Source organism: Rhinolophus sinicus, linkage group LG13 (assembly GCF_036562045.2).
Source record: "Rhinolophus sinicus isolate RSC01 linkage group LG13, ASM3656204v1, whole genome shotgun sequence".
In the NCBI taxonomy this organism is placed as follows: Eukaryota; Metazoa; Chordata; class Mammalia; order Chiroptera; family Rhinolophidae; genus Rhinolophus; species Rhinolophus sinicus.
In genome coordinates this window covers 57,932,740-57,950,092 of record NC_133762.1, presented here as the reverse complement: position 1 = coordinate 57,950,092, position 17,353 = coordinate 57,932,740, and positions in this window count along the sequence as shown.

Genomic DNA, 17,353 nt, shown 5'->3' with positions numbered 1-17,353 from the left:
CCTGCGTCCTGGGGCCCCACGTCCCTGCAGCCATGGATGTGGGCCGCATCTACACACTGCTCCTTTCCCTCTTACCCTGCTTGCCCGATTTTCCCACCTTCAAGTAATCCTGTAAGTCTCTTAGCTGTTCTGTGTGACGAGCAGAGAGTCCTTTGATGGGTTATAGATGTTCAATTTGTAGTAAGTTCTGGAGGAGAACTCAAGAAGCCCACCTCACTGCAACCATTCCTATGACTTCCATGGGCTCCATTTTCATCAGCTCCTCAGACACTTCATGTGATATGAAACAGCAGTGGAAGAGCTGGCGTTTTAGTTGACCCCATCCTCTGCTGCCCTTTAGCCTGGTTCCCCACTATCTTCATCTGGGTTCCCTCAGAAGCTGACCTGAGATGATAGTTCATGGACAGTGTTTGAGTGTGATACCAGGAAGCCTCAGTGGGCAGGGGCAGCAAGGCAGCCAGAGGAGTATCTTATTGAGTCTGCTACCAGTGTGGCACCTGGGGAGATGTGGCAGAACCTGCATTTGAGTTTTCCCATCTGAGGGGCAAAGAGTTAAGTATTTATCCAGAAACTTCTATTTTTCATTAACTAAAGGCTTCCCTGGAGGGAATAACTCCCTGGTACTTCAGGCTTGGCCCTCACTGCCCACACAGGCTGCAGCTAGGAAAGTCCCCAAGCAGAGAGTGACAGTGGCTTTCAGTAAGAAGTTGACAGCTGGTATGGAAACAAAGAAACCCAAGGGGGTGTGGACAGAGCACCAACAGTGTCTGATCTATCTTTTAAGGAAAAGAGTGTATATAGAAACATTCTAACCATAGTCATGTTCTTAGGATGTGGTATTCTGGTTGTGTATTGCTGTGTAATTTCATACCAAAATTTACTGGCTTAATCTCCAGCTACCATTTTATTACTATTCATGGTTTCTGTGGGTCAGGAATTCAGGAAGTCTTCGTTGGGCACTTCTTACATGTGGTTACCGTCAGTCAGTTGATGGCTGGAGTTGGCAGAGCAGATGGATGGCTGGAGCAGCTAGAGATGGCTGGGAATCTCTTTCTCTCTCTGTGTGGTCTGTTTGCATGGGCTTTGGGTTTCCACACAAAATGGGGGCCTTCAAGTCATTGGGCTGCTAACATGGCAGCTGAAGTCTATAAGAGAAGGTGGGGGAATTGCATTCATTTTTATGACTTCGCCTTGGAAGTCACTTCTGCTGGACTCATCACAAGCCAGTCCACATTAAAGGGCAAGTTAATTAGACTTCCCTTCTTGCTGAGGGAGTGGCAAGGTTCTAGAAGAGCATGTGGGACAGGTAATAGTGAAGTGGCACTTTGGAAAATACAACCTGCCGTGTGTGTGTGTGTGTGTGTGTGTGTGTGTGTGTATTAGTAAAAGCTACCATCTTTCTAAATCTATGAAATAAACAATACCCACAGAATAGCAAATGAGCATGGATCAGCACAATGCATTGACTAATAAAATATACAAAAATGTCCAAGTTTGGTAACTATCTGAGGCTGTTTGCACACACCCACTGGCCTGAGCTGTCACTGGAGCTGTTATATTTTTCAGCCATCTGGAGTGTGTGTACATGTGTGTGTGTGTAAACACACATGTGTATTCTTAGATGAGACAGTATTCGCTAATGATTATCAGCAACTGCGGAAATGAAGGAAATCAGTGACACAATAAAAACTCTAATTGCTTGGCAACAGTGTTTAGGCCTCATTAGGCAGATTTGTAACAGCTTCAAGAGAAATAAACTGCTGTGTCATTAGATAACAAGGCAAGAAATATGTTATTTCCTTTTTGAAAGGTATGAAAGCTTCCAATTGCCTGATATATTTGCCTAGTAGATTATTTTCTGTCATCTCAGTTAATTGAATTTTATCCCTTGCTCTTAAAATACTTTCCTTCAAATAAGGTTACAAAGTTCAGAAAAGTCATATTTTAAATCAGTCATAGAAAGCAGAAATCAACCTTATCTAGACAAAGTGCTCCAGGAGGAAATAAAAAGCCCCCAAACTTTTAGACGTTAACCCTTTTCCCATACACTTGAGTGACTTGACATTCAAATAGTATTTTGTGGACTACAACTTTGCACTATAGCACCCAATTTTGATTTTAAAAGAAAACCAAAGATTATTTATGGTTCTGTCTATATTCTTTCTATGGGAATCCATCAAAGCTTTCATTGCTGAAAATGTTTATTTTAGTTAAAAAAGACAAAAGTTAGAACCTAGATTTGGTTCCAATACAAATTTGGCTTGCAATATGTTTGGTAGAATCCTGTTTTCTATGGATTCTGTCTATGACATACTTCAAGCCTGCCCTCTCATTTTTTGTAAACTCTTGTGTCTTTCCATATTATGCACATAACACACACACACACACACACACACACTTCACACTATACAGTCAGGTATAATGTGGTACATAAATAAGCTCATCTTTTCCTCTTAAATGTAAAGAGTGGACCAAATCAATGTAGCAAAAATATTCACAATATCTCAGGCCTGGATTTCCAAGGCTTAAATGTCTTTAACCATATTGTTTACCACTTTCACTATCGACTTTTAAGTCCATAGTCTCTTAGGCAAATGGATATGTGTATTTAACAGTCTCCCCGCCTGTCTTGAGTATGTCATCTAGTGTGTTTTACTCAAACTCCCTTCACTTCAGCCTCTCAGAAGGTTGGGACCATGGAGGAGGGAAGCTGGCAGAAGTCAGCACCTTAGGAATTCTCCAGTACACTTTGACTCTTTGGTGTCAAATAATGTCTCAAGTGGGTGTGGGGAGTGTCTAATCTCCTCCATCTCTCATGGTGAAAACCAGAAAGAATTGAGGAAAAGAATATTCTATCATCAATGTTCATATTTCCAAACCCTTGGCCAGAACAATTTTCTTAGAATGAGAAGTGATTGTCAAATTTGAAGTTAAGAATATCCTTGTGGAGACATACATAGCGGAACAAACACTGTCAGTGGGCACCCATATCCCTGCCCCTTGGCCCTCACTTTTGTACATGCCGCTGTCTAAGTCAGGCAGCGAGCCTCCACAGCTCAGGTACAGAGCCCAGCTTCTTTAGCCCTGGGGAAGGCAATTCTACATAGTCACCCAGATGTCTGCAGTGGGATTGAGTCCCACTGCCTACAGTGCTAACATTTTCATAGTGTTCCTTGGATTGGCTTCCTTCTCTTCCCTCTCTCATTTCCCCATTCACTCACCATCCTTTCTGGAACCACCACCCAAATAACCTAATTGCACCTAAATTCTTGTCCCAGGGTCTATTTGGAGGGAAACCCAGCTTGATTCCATCTAATGAGGACAGTGAAGTCTAATATTAGGTACTTTCATTGAACAAAGATGGGGCTGGCCAGTCCACATGGCATAGATTAGGGTGGCTGTGCAATTCCTGGCCTCTCACGCCCCACTGTGTACTGGTCCCATCTGGTTCTTCTGTATGCTATGAGTTCATACTCTGAGTTAGACCATCATGGGCTTATTTCCCGGCTCACCCACCTAGAGTTGTGTAAACCTGGGCAGGTTACCTATCTTCTCTAGTCCTAGTTTCCTCACCTGGGACTGGAGATCAAATTAGTTTTTACATTAGGGGTGGTTGTAGGGAATTAATGAAAAAATGTTTGTGAAGGGCTTAGTATAGTACCCAGTGCACAGAAAGTACTTAATAAAAGTTAACGATCATTACTTTTCTACTATTGTTATTGTTATCATCATGCCTAGCTTACATCCTAGAATGCATTTCTGCACATAATTTAGAAGTTTGCCATATATTTCTTTGGTTTGGTCTTAAGGTAGATATGCCACAAAGAATGCAAATTGGCAATGAAATTTTGGTTAGAATATTTCTGTGGCATAAAATATCAATTCTGATGCTTGGCACTTGCCGATCCTAAATTGTACAGTGACAAACCACTTCGTGTCCCTTAAACGGAGAAGGTTTCATCTGACAATCTCTAGATTTTCTCTATATAGTTGCAATTTTATCTTCCGGAATATTTCTAACTGTGTTTACAATTTGGCAGAAGCATAATTTGGAAAAATTACCTTAAAAATACTTTTTAAACTACAAATTCTCTCTTCTTTCTTCAAAGTATGCTCTCATCTAACACTTGTCCTTGAGGGCAACTGTGCCAGAAAGTGACAAGGTGCTGATGTCTTTGGGTGGAGAATTTACTACATTGATTTTACTGTGACTCAGACAGGGAACCACACAGAAAAGAAAAGTAGAATTATTTTGGGAGCCCCTCTTGTGTCCTTCCCTAGCCTACATTCCTAACCTCCTTGGTATTTCTTCCTTAGGGACCTCCTTCATGTTTCTTCCTTAGAAACGTCTTCTTTCTCCACCCTTTCCTACCCCACTGAATAGCCTGGTCCCTTAATATAGGTTTCAATATGGAAGCTTTCATCAGTGAGAATTCTTTAACAAGTGATTTCTAGCCTCCCACAAGAAAGCGGACTCTGGTGATCACATTTTACAACAAAGAGTGCAAGACTGGATGGAGTGTTTCTGTTCCCTTGTGTTTTCACATGAAGTGGGTGGCACTGAATTGTGCAGAGGGCTAAGTCTTTGCCTGAAGTCTCTGTTGTTTGGATATGTCCTTCACTGCCACTTTACCCTTTCAGGTGCTTAATCTCTTCCTTATTGTTTGCTCCATTTTGGCCCCTTTTCTGCCACCAGAGTTCAGGAAGAATCTGCAGTAAGTCATTCACACCTTAATGCTATTAAGCAGAATTATAGGGTTTGAGTGTCATTAGGATGGCATAGGGGTCAGGAGAGCAGGCATTCCTGAATCTGACTCTGGACTGCAGCTCTTTTCCCCTCAATGATGCCATTAGAGAAAGAGACAAGGACAGCGGCCAAGGAAAGTGAGATCCTTATTGCTGTCAGTCATAGTTGGGCCACCAATGTGAAGAGCACAAAGCTCTGGTATGCTGCATTAGGGAGAGAAGAATGGAATGTGATATGGCCAATCCTCATTGTAAATGTGAAAACTCCTTGGCCCTCTTTACCATGTTGGCTATGTGGAAGGAGGAGGCAGAGATAGGTAGATAGATAGATCAATAGATGACAGATAGATGATAGGTAGGTAGATAGATAGATAGATAGATAGATAGATAGATAAATAGAAAGAAAGGCAGAGACAGAGAGAGTCAGAGAGAGGAGAGAGACACTGGCAAGATGAAACAAGAGGACCAGGTCTCCTTGTGGGCAAGGGCTTAGGCCAGCATCTGCTGTTGACCTTCTGGCTGAAAGGACAAGAATACCACAAAAATAAACATGCCCCAGTTGGTGTCTTGTAAACTGACCAATTTTGGTTACATTCCTTCTTTGGGGGAGGGGTAAGTGTAGAGCTAGGAGGGAGTTCGGTGAGACATCCCCATCTCTAGAGATCTAAATGAATATAAATTCATTAATTTCCTCTCCCACATTCATTTGTATTTTTAAGCCTCTATTAAAGGAATTTCAGGCATCATTGAGGAGGAGGAGACGAGGAATTTGGGCCCTTTGACAGAGCCTTCCACTCTGCCCTGGGTGTGTAACCCCAGTTTGAGTCAATAAAGGCCCATTTAGTGACTTATAAAGCTGGGGCTGAAGAGATTGGTGTCAGCCTGGGAGTGCCTGGGAGGGTGGACAGATTAGCTCCTCTTATCTCAGCACTGAATTGAAGGTCAATACTTTGGATTCTCCTGAAGTAAACGGGTGCCTAGGGAGTATAGATTTTCTGCTATGTAAACTTGACTTTCCCTTGTTGTTGGCCCATATCTGGCCAATTTCAAACCCATCAAAACCTATTACATTGAAACCAGGCTTTAACGAACCCTGCACACAGTATTTCTGGAATTCGGGGCTGATGTTGAGCAGCATCCTCTCTCCTTCCCCACCTCTCCATTTCTGAATGATAACAGACCCTCATTGCTAACAGCATAGCAAAGTGCCACACTACAACTCACAGCTGCAATTTTGTATTCATACATTGCTATAACTGTTCTGGAAAATGATGGATAGTGGGTGAGCCACCTCTGACCTGGGGATTCACCACATGTAGAGAGTACATTTAAAGTATGTTGATATGCATACACTACACTAGTGTGATGGTTAATTTTATGTGTCAAGTTGACTGGGTCATGGGGTGCCCAGATATTTGGTAAAAAATTATTCTGTTTCTGTGAAGGTGTTTTTGGAAGAGATTAACATGTAAATTGGTAGATTAAGTAAAGCAGATTGCCCTCAGATTGTGGGTGAGTCTCATCCAATCTGTTGAAGGCTTGAACAGACCAAAAGGCTTGAGTAAGAGGGAATATCCCCTGCCTATGGCCTCTGACATGGGATATTGGCTTCCCCACCCCTCAACCTCCTCCTTTTGGTCTGGAACTGAAACATTGGTTCTTTCTGAGTCTCGAGACTGCTGGTCTTTGGACTAGAACTACACCATCAATTCTTCTGGTTCTCAGGCCTTTGGAGTCTGACTGACTGGAACTATACCATAAGCTCTCCTAGGTTTCCAGCTTGCTGACTTAACCTGTAGATCTCTGGACTTTCCAGCACTGTAATCGTGTGAATCAACTCCTTATAATAAATCTCTTTGTGTATGTATAGTCTATTGGTTCTGTTTCTCTGGAGAACCTTGACTAATATAACCAACAATTCAAAATAGGTATTGCATGCTAGCTTTTTCAGTGTTTTCCTTTGGTTATCATGCATTCACTTATTTATTCATTTTTTTTCACTCAATTTTCTATTCACTCGAGTTATTCAAAAATTACTCATTAAGAATTATTATTTGGCAGACACTGTGCTAGATGCTAGATGAATAACAGTTAACAAGAAAGAATTTCTGCCTTGACAGAATTTAGATTTTATCTGTATTAATTAGTGATTGTCACATGTGCTGTATAGTTCACAACCACAACACTTAAGGGACATACAACAGTAAGCATTCATTTACATGTAACTCATCTGTTTGTGGGTTAGCTGGGGGTGGGCTGATCTTGGCTGCTCTTGGCAGAAATGGATCACATATCTGGGTGTGGGTTGAGTTAGACTGGCTTGGCTGGGCAGTTCTACTTCAAGATATGGATCAGGTTGGGCATGGCTCCTCCCTGAGGCCTGGGCTCAGGTCTGCTCTACATGTATCCATCTGGAGCTCAAGGCTAACAGGGAAGCAGCTGTTCTGGGGGAGCACTTCTCATGATGACTGAGATGCATGGCCAGTCATGCAACACCAGAGTTGCACCTGATACCAGTTAAGTCAGAATCTCTCAGGGAGGAATCCAGGCACTGTTGCTTTGCAAAGTTCTCTAGACATCTCCCTGTGCAGCCTGGGTTGAGAACCACTGTTTCACTCCTCCAGGGTGTGGCCTGCTTCTCATACCTGCCCTAATAAGCCTGCCCCCTCCTGTCAAGCAGGGGGTGCTAGTTGTGGTAGAAATACTGGGTATGTGGCATAGAGAGAGTAAGCAAGAATAAAAAGACCAGGAAGTAGAAGTAAGGGGAGAAAAAAAGAGAGGTGGGAAGGAAGCCTATTTATTCAATATATTAATTACCTACTATGTACAAAAGAACATTTCAGGTAACCTAGGGCAATGTTTCTCAAACTTTGTGGACTAACCTCTTTTAATAATGCCTTTTTAAAAAGCTATTTGTTGACTGAAAAACAATATAATGAGAAAAAATTAAAACATCACTGGCCTTGGCCCAGTGAAACTACTAAGGTTAGAAACTACTAAGTGGGGGACAAAAAAATTAATTAAATGCAGATATTGTAATGATCATAGTAGGCAACATTTCTTAAACACTATGTTCCAGGTCTGCTGCTAATTGTTTCACATGAACCATCTCATTTAACTCTCACAATAACCCCATGAAGAAGGTATTATTCCTGTGCCTGTTTATAAACAAGGAAACTGGGGCTCAGAGACAAGTGACTTCCCCAAGGCATCACAGTGAGTTAGAGACTGCTATGTGGTCACTAAAACCTGTGTTTTCTTCCTTGTAAGCATCCAGCTAGAATATATTTTCAGTTGCCCTGGTGGCTAGATGAGACCATGTGATTGAGCTCTGACCAATAAATTGTGTGCAAAACTGGCCACAAAAACTTCCTACATGATCCTCTGCACTCTCCTTCCCTTATTTGGCAGCTGAGTGAAGAGGACCCAACAAAAGACTCTAAGGCCCTGCATGATAGGAGAGCCACTACAAGAAAGGAAACTGAATTCTTGAATAATCATGTGGAAAGTACCTCCTGACCAGGAACGTACAGTTTGGATTTTGTGTGAGCAAGAAATCAACTCTTATTGCGGTATGATGCTGAGATGTGAGGCTTTGTAATAACAGCAGGTATTATACACCTTGTCTCATTCGTGTAGACTGCAAGCAGTGGAGCCAGTATCCACCAGGCAGAGTCTGTGAACTGTCTGCTGTCACAAATCATGGAAATACAAAGGAGAAAGTGACCAGTATCTTTCTTAAATCTTCTTCTTACTCCCATTCTTGGCAATCTTAAGAGATATACCTATCACTTCATTTTGGCCTTTGGAAGAATGGTTAGCTGTGGACATGAACAGATGCAGGGATGGGAAGAGGAGGCATTGGGAATTTAGAAAGAGAACTGAGGTGAATCATGTGGTCAGAGAAGGTGAAAGGAAGGTGAATACTGAGGCAAGTTACAGCTCAGCTGGACACCTGGTGGGCCATGGGAGTGGGATGGTTTTTCCATTTTTTTAAAATAGGTTCTCTCTCTCTCTTCCCCTCCCTTCTCCTCCCCCTCCTTCTCCCTTTCCCCCTCTCGCTCTTTGTGATTAGGCTTTATTGGGGATCAGGCAGGGCAGGGGCAGGACCATGCTGGGAGAGCAGGGCTTGCACACCAGACCAATACTAACCTTCAGGGCAGTGGTGGGGAGCTCAGGGCTGAGCTCTGCAGATGATGGGTGCAGTCAGCTCCTCAAAGCAGAAGCAGCCACTGAAAGGAAGGTTGCTCTGGTTAGCTTTAGTGCAGGAGAGATAACATGAGGTGGGGTTAGGATTTTTGCTGAATAAAAACGGGAAGCTGAAGCTTTAAAGGGCATGATTAAATAAGGGTTGGGAGGGAGAAAAGAGGGCCAGTAAGGCATCTGGGGTGGGGGGACCACAGAATAAAAAGGAGAAAGAAGTAAGACAGCTGGTTCTGGGGTACAGGAAGGTCTGATTGTTCTCCAGGGTCCCGGAACAGCAGGTGCAGGTGTGATTGCTCCATCTCTCTTCTTGGCTTTCCAGGGCCCTACTTGTTGCCCCACAAGGCCATTTTTAGAAACAGAGGGCCTGGGAGGAAATGGCTGGACTTCATATAGGCAGGGATCTTCTTTAGGCCCTCAAAGTGGGCCATGAAGTCCTTCAGGTTTGGGAACGCATCCAGGAGCTTGGCTCAAATACATGGAGTAGGTCAAGAATGTCTTAAGCCAGGAAATCCTCAATGGTGAGTTTGTGCCCTGCAAACCAACGCTTCTCCCCCAGAAACTGTGAGAAGAGCTTTGTCTTTTCAAAGAGTGGCTCCAAGTACTCAGGCTTCAGTTTTTCAAAGTCAGAGCTGTAGCAAACCCTGGCCAAGTACTTGTGGATGTCTATAACCCCATTATCCTCTTAGGTATCCTGCTGCTCATACTCCAGCCACCCCAGCGGAGCCAAACTCTGATCTTTGACTCCTTACCTCAGTGAGTCTACCATGGTCTGTTTGGATTCGATTCTCTATAATGTGGTCTGGAACGTACCTCCAGGTAGACAACCAAGGCAATTACCTTGTGGGTTTCCTTTCCTCTGGGACCAGTTTTGTACTGCATTCCGATATCTGAAAATATTTTTTTCCAGTTTTATGGTGGTTTCCAGAGGGAGGGCTAGTTTGGAACTTGGTACTCCATCATGATGGGAAGCAGAAGTTATCTGCCTGTTTGTTATTCTGATGTTTTTGGATTTGGAAAGAGGCAATTGCCTCTTCCACCCTCTTCATACTCACTCAAGTGTGTTGATGCAACACACTGGAGGTGCTTCAGTGGGGGTTCTTGGTAAAGAAGCCATTCTGAGCTGATAATGGGATCAGGACCTCAGAGAAGCAATGAGAGCCTGACAGAAGGTTGTACCATGCTAACTGGGGGAAAGAATTGGTTGGGGTTGGCTGCTCAAGTCCTTTCACTGGCAGAATGAAGGCCACCTTCTCCTCCTCCTCCTCCTCCTCCTCCTCCTCCTCCTCCTCCTTCTCCTCCTCCTCCTCCTCCTTCTCCTCCTCCTCTTCCTTCTCTTCCTCCTCCTTCTTTTAGTAGAGGAGTACGATGAAGCTAGGAAGAGTAGGAGGAGGTCTGGACCAGGAGATCTGAGGACTAGACCGAGATCCATTGCTTAGAAGCTGTGGGATGATGGACAAACCATTTGGACTTGCTGAACTTCCATCTCCATTATGTAAAATAGGGAAACTGGCCCCACTGCTGCACAGCATCAGAGAGTCCATGGATGTGAATGCGTGCTGTAAACCATGAAGCCTCTTATACACATGAAGAGTGTTCCTTTCAAGGAAGTGAGGTGAGGTATAGAGTGTGATTTGCCCAGGGCCTCAGACTCAATTTGGAGAAATCCTAAATTGCTGAAAGAAGCAACCGAGAGAAAGAATAAGGTAAATACTCCTTCCCCCATTATTGGTCCATTTGTCCCTTAGGCAGTGAAATTAAGCCTGTGCTCTTGGGTTTGTGTGTGCGTGCACTGGGGCTTCTTGGTCCAGAAAATAAACAGGCAACCCTGAGGCCTGTCACTAGCCTGGAGAGGCTACCCGAGGCCTGCCTGGCTTGCCTCTGTGCCACGGGGCAGCTGTCACCCAAAACCCAGGATGGTTGGCCTTGGGGTCCTGCAGAAGTGGCAAGCCTTTCTCCTTGTGAGAGTTTTTGACTTCTTTCCCATCAGCTAACAGGCTGCCACACAAGGTCAGATGTACAATTGCCTGAGAGTCACGGTTTAGTGATCTCCCTGGGCCATATGGCTGAACAATGGGGACCACCAAGGAGAGGTACCAGTTTGGCCTCCAGGGCTGACCCCAAAGGCTTTATCAGCATGATCAGGGCATGTGTCCTTGTTAATCCAACATTTGGATCACAGGGTAGAGAAGCATATAGAGCCTGGCTAATGTCACAGTTTAACTCCCCTCCCAAATGATAATTCTGAGACTCTATGGCAGAGGAAATTTAGTTTTTGAGAGATGGTGATGGGGAAGGCAGAAAACAGAGCAGATTTTGGAAAACAAATACACTTACTTTGCACGTGGAGCTTTTGAAAGCATTTGAGTTAATTTTGACATCACTCAATTCCCTCCCACACCCAAAGATTAAAAACTAGAAATAGTGGAGGTTGGGTGAGACATGACAAACTTCGTTATGGAACTTTTGACTGTGATGTGGGATTTTGCAGCTGTCTCAATAACCTTTCTTGAACCCAAGTTATATGCACACCCCACTCCCAGTTGTATTTCTTTCTTGTTTCAAAAGTGAAATGTAAGCCTAACTTTAACATAATTAAACATCCTTCCTAATGTTTACAAAAACAGCCCTGGGCAGCTGGCACATTTAGCTGACTTAAAAAAAGAACACCCAAAAAACAAAACAAAAGTCTTTGCAAATTGAAAAGATAATCAGGATTTAAAGAGGACAAATAATTGAGTTGGCGTTTTCAGATCTAGTAATTTTAATTATGTAATCACTTTCCCAATGTCTACCCAATCCATTTTCAAGTTATTTTTTGTTGGATGAAAGTCCTAATTTCCAGAAAAAGCACTTTCCTCCCTATTTGATTTAATAGACCTGGGTGAATTGGCTAAAAAGCTGTTGGTATTTTTTCCCCCCAAGCACTGGTTTTGGATAACTGCATCACGCATGTAAACACATACTACTTTCTGTGTCTTCCCTGAAATCACAAGAAAATAAGCTTTGAGCTACTTGTTGGGCATGTATCTCTATTTAAAAGACAGGATTTCTACTTAATTATAGCGAACACCATCGCATTGAGAAAGAGAGCTTCACCATCATCGGGTCAGTGACTTGCTTTTTTGCAGATCAGCCCCCGCTGTCAGTGAAGGCTCGCAGCCAGGCCACCCAGGATTCCCCCATAATCCCAGATGGCTCTGGGGCAGGGGACTTTAACCACTTTTGAAAAGGCAAGCTCCATTTTCTGCTTTGGTGAGTAATGATTGTCCATCAGGCACATTAGAATAAATCACGCAGTAGGTAGGACATTGTTATAAAGTTCCCAACTATTACAGAATAGTTTTTCCCTGATCACTTTTCTCCTGGGCCACTCGGGTGGAATGACCCCTCATAGAAATAGGCCGTGGAAATGGGCACAGCCCTCTTGCTTGGTGTTCTCCACGTCCACACAAGTTTGTACAGATAATTTTGGGGGCTTTGTCTTCAAATGACAAAAGGGAAAAAATATTCAAAGATGGATAGAGACACTGCCACACCGAATTCTAGAGAAGCCGATGGACAGCGAGAAACATCTTTGCCCATGCTAAAATTTGCCCAATTAAAAGGAGAAGGATAGCAGTGGCACTTTCAAAACCTCATCTCTGAGTACATGTTTCATGTTAGTTCTGTGTCTGAAATGTCAGATTGGTAGCTTGAGATCTTTATTAAAAAATTCTGAGCCACAAAAAGGCCGATATAACAGTGTGAAAATATTGATGGAAAGAATCTCTAATGGAGCATCCTTAGAACTAGGAAAATGTGCCACACATTTCTCAAAATAGAATAAGGTGACTTGGAATGAAGATTTAATTGGGAGAGAAACTTGGCTGCTCACCAAATTAGACTGGGATACAGGTGTGGGCCTGCTTCTGTCTGAGGGAGAACAACCCCATTTCTGACACATAACTATAATTGGAAAGGCCAGGGTAGTAAATACAGGTTGTTTTAATTTATAATTTATATTAATTGTTTGTTTTTTTGAGGGATTACCATGTGGTATAAGGTAGTATGGGATTCCAAGATTGAAAATATAGCCTCTGATTTTGGAGGCTTATAAGTAAGGACAGAAAATTAATCATCATCACCATCATCATCATAACAATTATGCATTCATATGTGGAGTTTGTTTGAAACACTTTATGTATTTTAATTCGGCTCATTCTCACAGCAAGCCTCTGAGGTAGTCACAGTTACTGTTCCCATTTCAGAGATGAGGAAGAGGAAGCTGAGTAAGGTACCCTGCCCAAGGGTACATGGCAGAGCTTGGATACGTAGATACACAGACACAAATCACTAGATAAGATGTGGCAGGGGCTATCGAGAGGCATAAATTGAGTGATGGCAATTGAGAAGGAAGAGGTCACATTTGGTTAAAGATAAAGGTCAGCCTTCAAGAAGGAGGCTCACTGGGGCTTGGTAAGGTAAGAGATCTCACCAGGTGGACATCAGGGATTGCTAAAGGGAAGACATTTACAGTAGACACTTTCATGGCTGAACACTCGGGCTGGGAGTCGGTTCCTGTTACTGAGAACTCTCAGCAATTACTCAGCAATGGGGCTTGTTGTACCTATATTTCCTTATGTTACCAAACAGTAACTCTTTTGGATCACCTGATCCAAAAAAGTGGGTTACTAAAAAGAAATGTTAATCAAAACAACATAAATTTGAAAACATTTAATTGTAAAGATATACAAGGTCTGACAGTTAAGTTCGTGAATTCATCCTAGAAAATGTGCTACATACCTAATTGCTGAATATCACTACAGTCACCTTCGAAGTACTCCCCTTGGGAAGCTATGCACTGACACCAGTACCTAGTCCACCCTTCAAAGCAATGTTGGAACTCTTTTTCTGGAATGGCCATCAGAGCTGTTGTCGTATTTCCCTTGATGTCCTGAATGTTATCAAAATGTCTGCCTTTCAATATTTCCTTTATCTTCGGGTAAAGAAAGAAGTCATTGGGGGCCAGCTCAGGTAAGTAAGGAGGGTGTTCCAATACAATTATTTGCTTACTGGCTAAAAACTCTCGCACAGACTTTGCCATGAGAGCTGGTGCATTGTTGTGATGCAAGAGCTCCTTAGCGACCTTTTTTCTTCTTCTTTTTTTATTAGTTTCAGGTGTAGAAAACAATGTAATAGTTAGACATTTACACCCCTTACAAAGTGATTCCCTATGCTGTTTTCCATATCCTGTGACTATATATATACTGAACTATAGTTGACATTCAATATTATTCAGCTTCAGCTTCAGTACAGCACAGTGGTCAGGCATCTACACCATCCATAAAGTGGTCTCCCTAATAGGACAAGTGCCCATCTGACACCCTACAAAATCTTTACAACATTATTGATTATATTCCCCTAACTGTCATATCCCCGTGGCAATATTGTGAGTACCAATTTGTGCTTTCTAATCCCCTCATTTTCTCCTTCACCCCACTCCCCTCCCAAATAGTAACCATCAGTTTTTTCTCTATATCTCTGAGATTATTGCTGTTTAATTTGCTCATTTATTCAGTTCCTTAAATTCCACATATAAGTGAGATAATAAGGTATATGTCTTTCTCCATCTGATTCATTTCACTTAGCATAATGTTCTCTAGGTCCGTCCATATCATTGCAAATGGTAAGATTGTATTCTTCTTTATGGCCAAGTAACACTCCATTGTATAAATGTACCAGTTTCTTAATCCAGTCGTCTACCAATGGGCATTTTGGTTGTTTCCATGTCTTGGCTATTGTAAATAGCGCTGTAATAAACACAGGGGCACATGTATTTTTTCAAATTAGCATTTTGGATTTCTCTGGATAGATGCCTAAGAGTGGAACTGCTGGGTCATAAGGTAGTTACATTTCCAGTTTTTCGAGATACTCCATACTGATTTTCATAGTGGCTGCACCAATCTACGATCCCACCAAAAGTGTACAAGGGTTCACTTTTCTCCACATCCGTGCCAGCACTTGTTGTTTGTTGATTTATTGATGATAGCCATTCTGACCAGAGCGAGGTGTTATCTCACTGTGGTTTTTATTTGCCTTTCTCTAATGATTAGTGAGGTTGAACATTTTTTCATATGTCTGTTAGCCATCTCTATGTCCTTTTTAGTAAAATGTCTCTTCATGTCCTCTGCCCATTTTTTAATTGGGTTGTTTGTGTTTTATTGTTGTTGAGTTGAATGACTCTTTTATAAAGTTTGGATATTAACTCCTCATTAGATGTATCGTTGACAAATATCTTCTCCCATTCAGCAGGCTGCCTTTGTGTTTTATTGATGGTCTCCTTTGCTGTGAAAAATCTTTTAAGTTTGATGTAATCCCATATGTTTAATTTTCCTTTTACTTCCCTTGCCTGAGGGGATATATAAGTAAAAATATTACTCAGGGTAACGTCTACAAATTTACTTCCTATATTTTCTTCTAGGAGTTTTATGGTTTCGGATCTCACATTTCTGTCTTTAATCCATTTTGAAGTTTTTCTCATACATGGCCTTAGGAGATGGTCCAGCTTCATTTTTTTGCATGTGTCAGTCCACCATAAATTGAATAGACTGTCTTTATCCCGTGTAAATTCTTGCTTCCATTGTCATAGATTAAATGACCATATAGGAATGGCTTTATTTCTGGGCTCTCTATTCTGTTCCATTGATCTATGTGTCTATTTTTATGCCAGTACCATGCTGTTTTGATTACTATAACCTTGTAGTATGATTTGATGTCAGGTAACGTGATACCTCCCACTTTGTTTTTATTTCTCTAGATTATCATGGCTATTTGGGGTCTTTTATGGCCCCATATAAATTTTAGGATTATATGTACTATTTCTGTGATAAATGTCATTGATAGTTTGGTAGGAATTGCATTGAATCTATATATTGCTTAGGTAGTATTGATATTTTAACTATATTAATTCTCCATATCTATGAGCACAGTGTTTTCATTTATTTGTATCTTCTTTGATTTCTCTCTTTAGTGTCTTATAATTTTCTGAGTACAGGTTTTTTACTTCTTTAGTTAAATTTATTCCTAAGTATTTTATTGTTTTCGAAGCATTGTAAATGGGATTGTTTTTTTGATTTCTCCTTCTGATAGTTTATTATTGGTGTGTACAAATGCACTGATTTCTGAATATTAACTTTGTATCCTGCTACTTTACTAAATTCATTTATCAATTCTAATAGTTTTTGGGTGGAGTCTTTGGGGTTCTCTCTCTATAGTATCCTGTCCTCTGCGTATAATGAGAATTTTACTTCCTCCTTTCCAATTTGGATGCCTTTTATTTCTTTTCCTTGTCTGATTGCTGTGGCTAGAACTTCCAGCACTATGTTGAATAAAAATGGTGAAAGTGGGCAACCTTGTCTTGTTCCTGATCTTAAGGGGAATGGCTTTAGCTTTCCTCCATTGAGTGTGATGGTACCTGTGGATTTATCACATATGGCCTTTATTTTGTTGAGATGTGATCCCTCTATTCCCACTTTGCTTAGAGTTTTTATCATAAATGGCTGCTGGATTTTGTCAAATGTTTTTTCTGCATCTATTGATATGACCATATGATTTTTATTTTTCATTTTGTTAATGTGGTGTATCACATTAATTGATTTGCGGATGTTGAACCAACCTTGCATACCAGGAATGAGTCCCACTTGATCGTGGTGTATGATCTTTTTAATGTATTACTGAATCCGGTTTGCTAATATTTAGTTGAGGATTTTTACATCTATGTTCATTAGGTATATCGGCCTGTAGTTTTCTTTTTTTGTAATGTCTTTGTCTGATTTTGGGATCAGAGTAATAGTGGCCTCGTAAAACATGCTTAGGAGCCTTCCCTCCTTCTGAATTTTTTGAAATAGTTTGAGGAGAATAGTTGTTAATTCTTTTTTGAATATTTGGTAAAATTTACCTGTGAAGCCATCTGGTGCCAGACTTATGTTTGTTGGGAGCTTGTTGATTACCGAGTCAATTTCATTGGTAGTAATAGGTCTGTTCCGATTTTCTGTTTCTTCTTGATTCAGTCTTGGAAGATTTTATGCTTCTAGAAATTTATACATTGTGTCCAGATTGTGTAATTTGTTGGCATATAGTTGCTCATAGTATTTTCTTAAATTTTTTTGTATTTCTGTGGTATCTCTTGTCAATTCTCCTCTTTCATTTCTGATTTTATTAATTTGGGTCCTGACACTCTTTTTCTTGGTGCGTCTGGCTAAAGTTTTGTCGATTTTGTTTATATTTTCAAAACACCAGTGCTTGGTTTCATTGATCTTTTGTACTTTTTTTTGGTCTCTATTTCATTTATTTCTGCTCAGATCTTTATTATTTCCTTCTTTGTACTCCCTTTGGTCTTATTTTTCTGTTCTTTTTCCAGTTC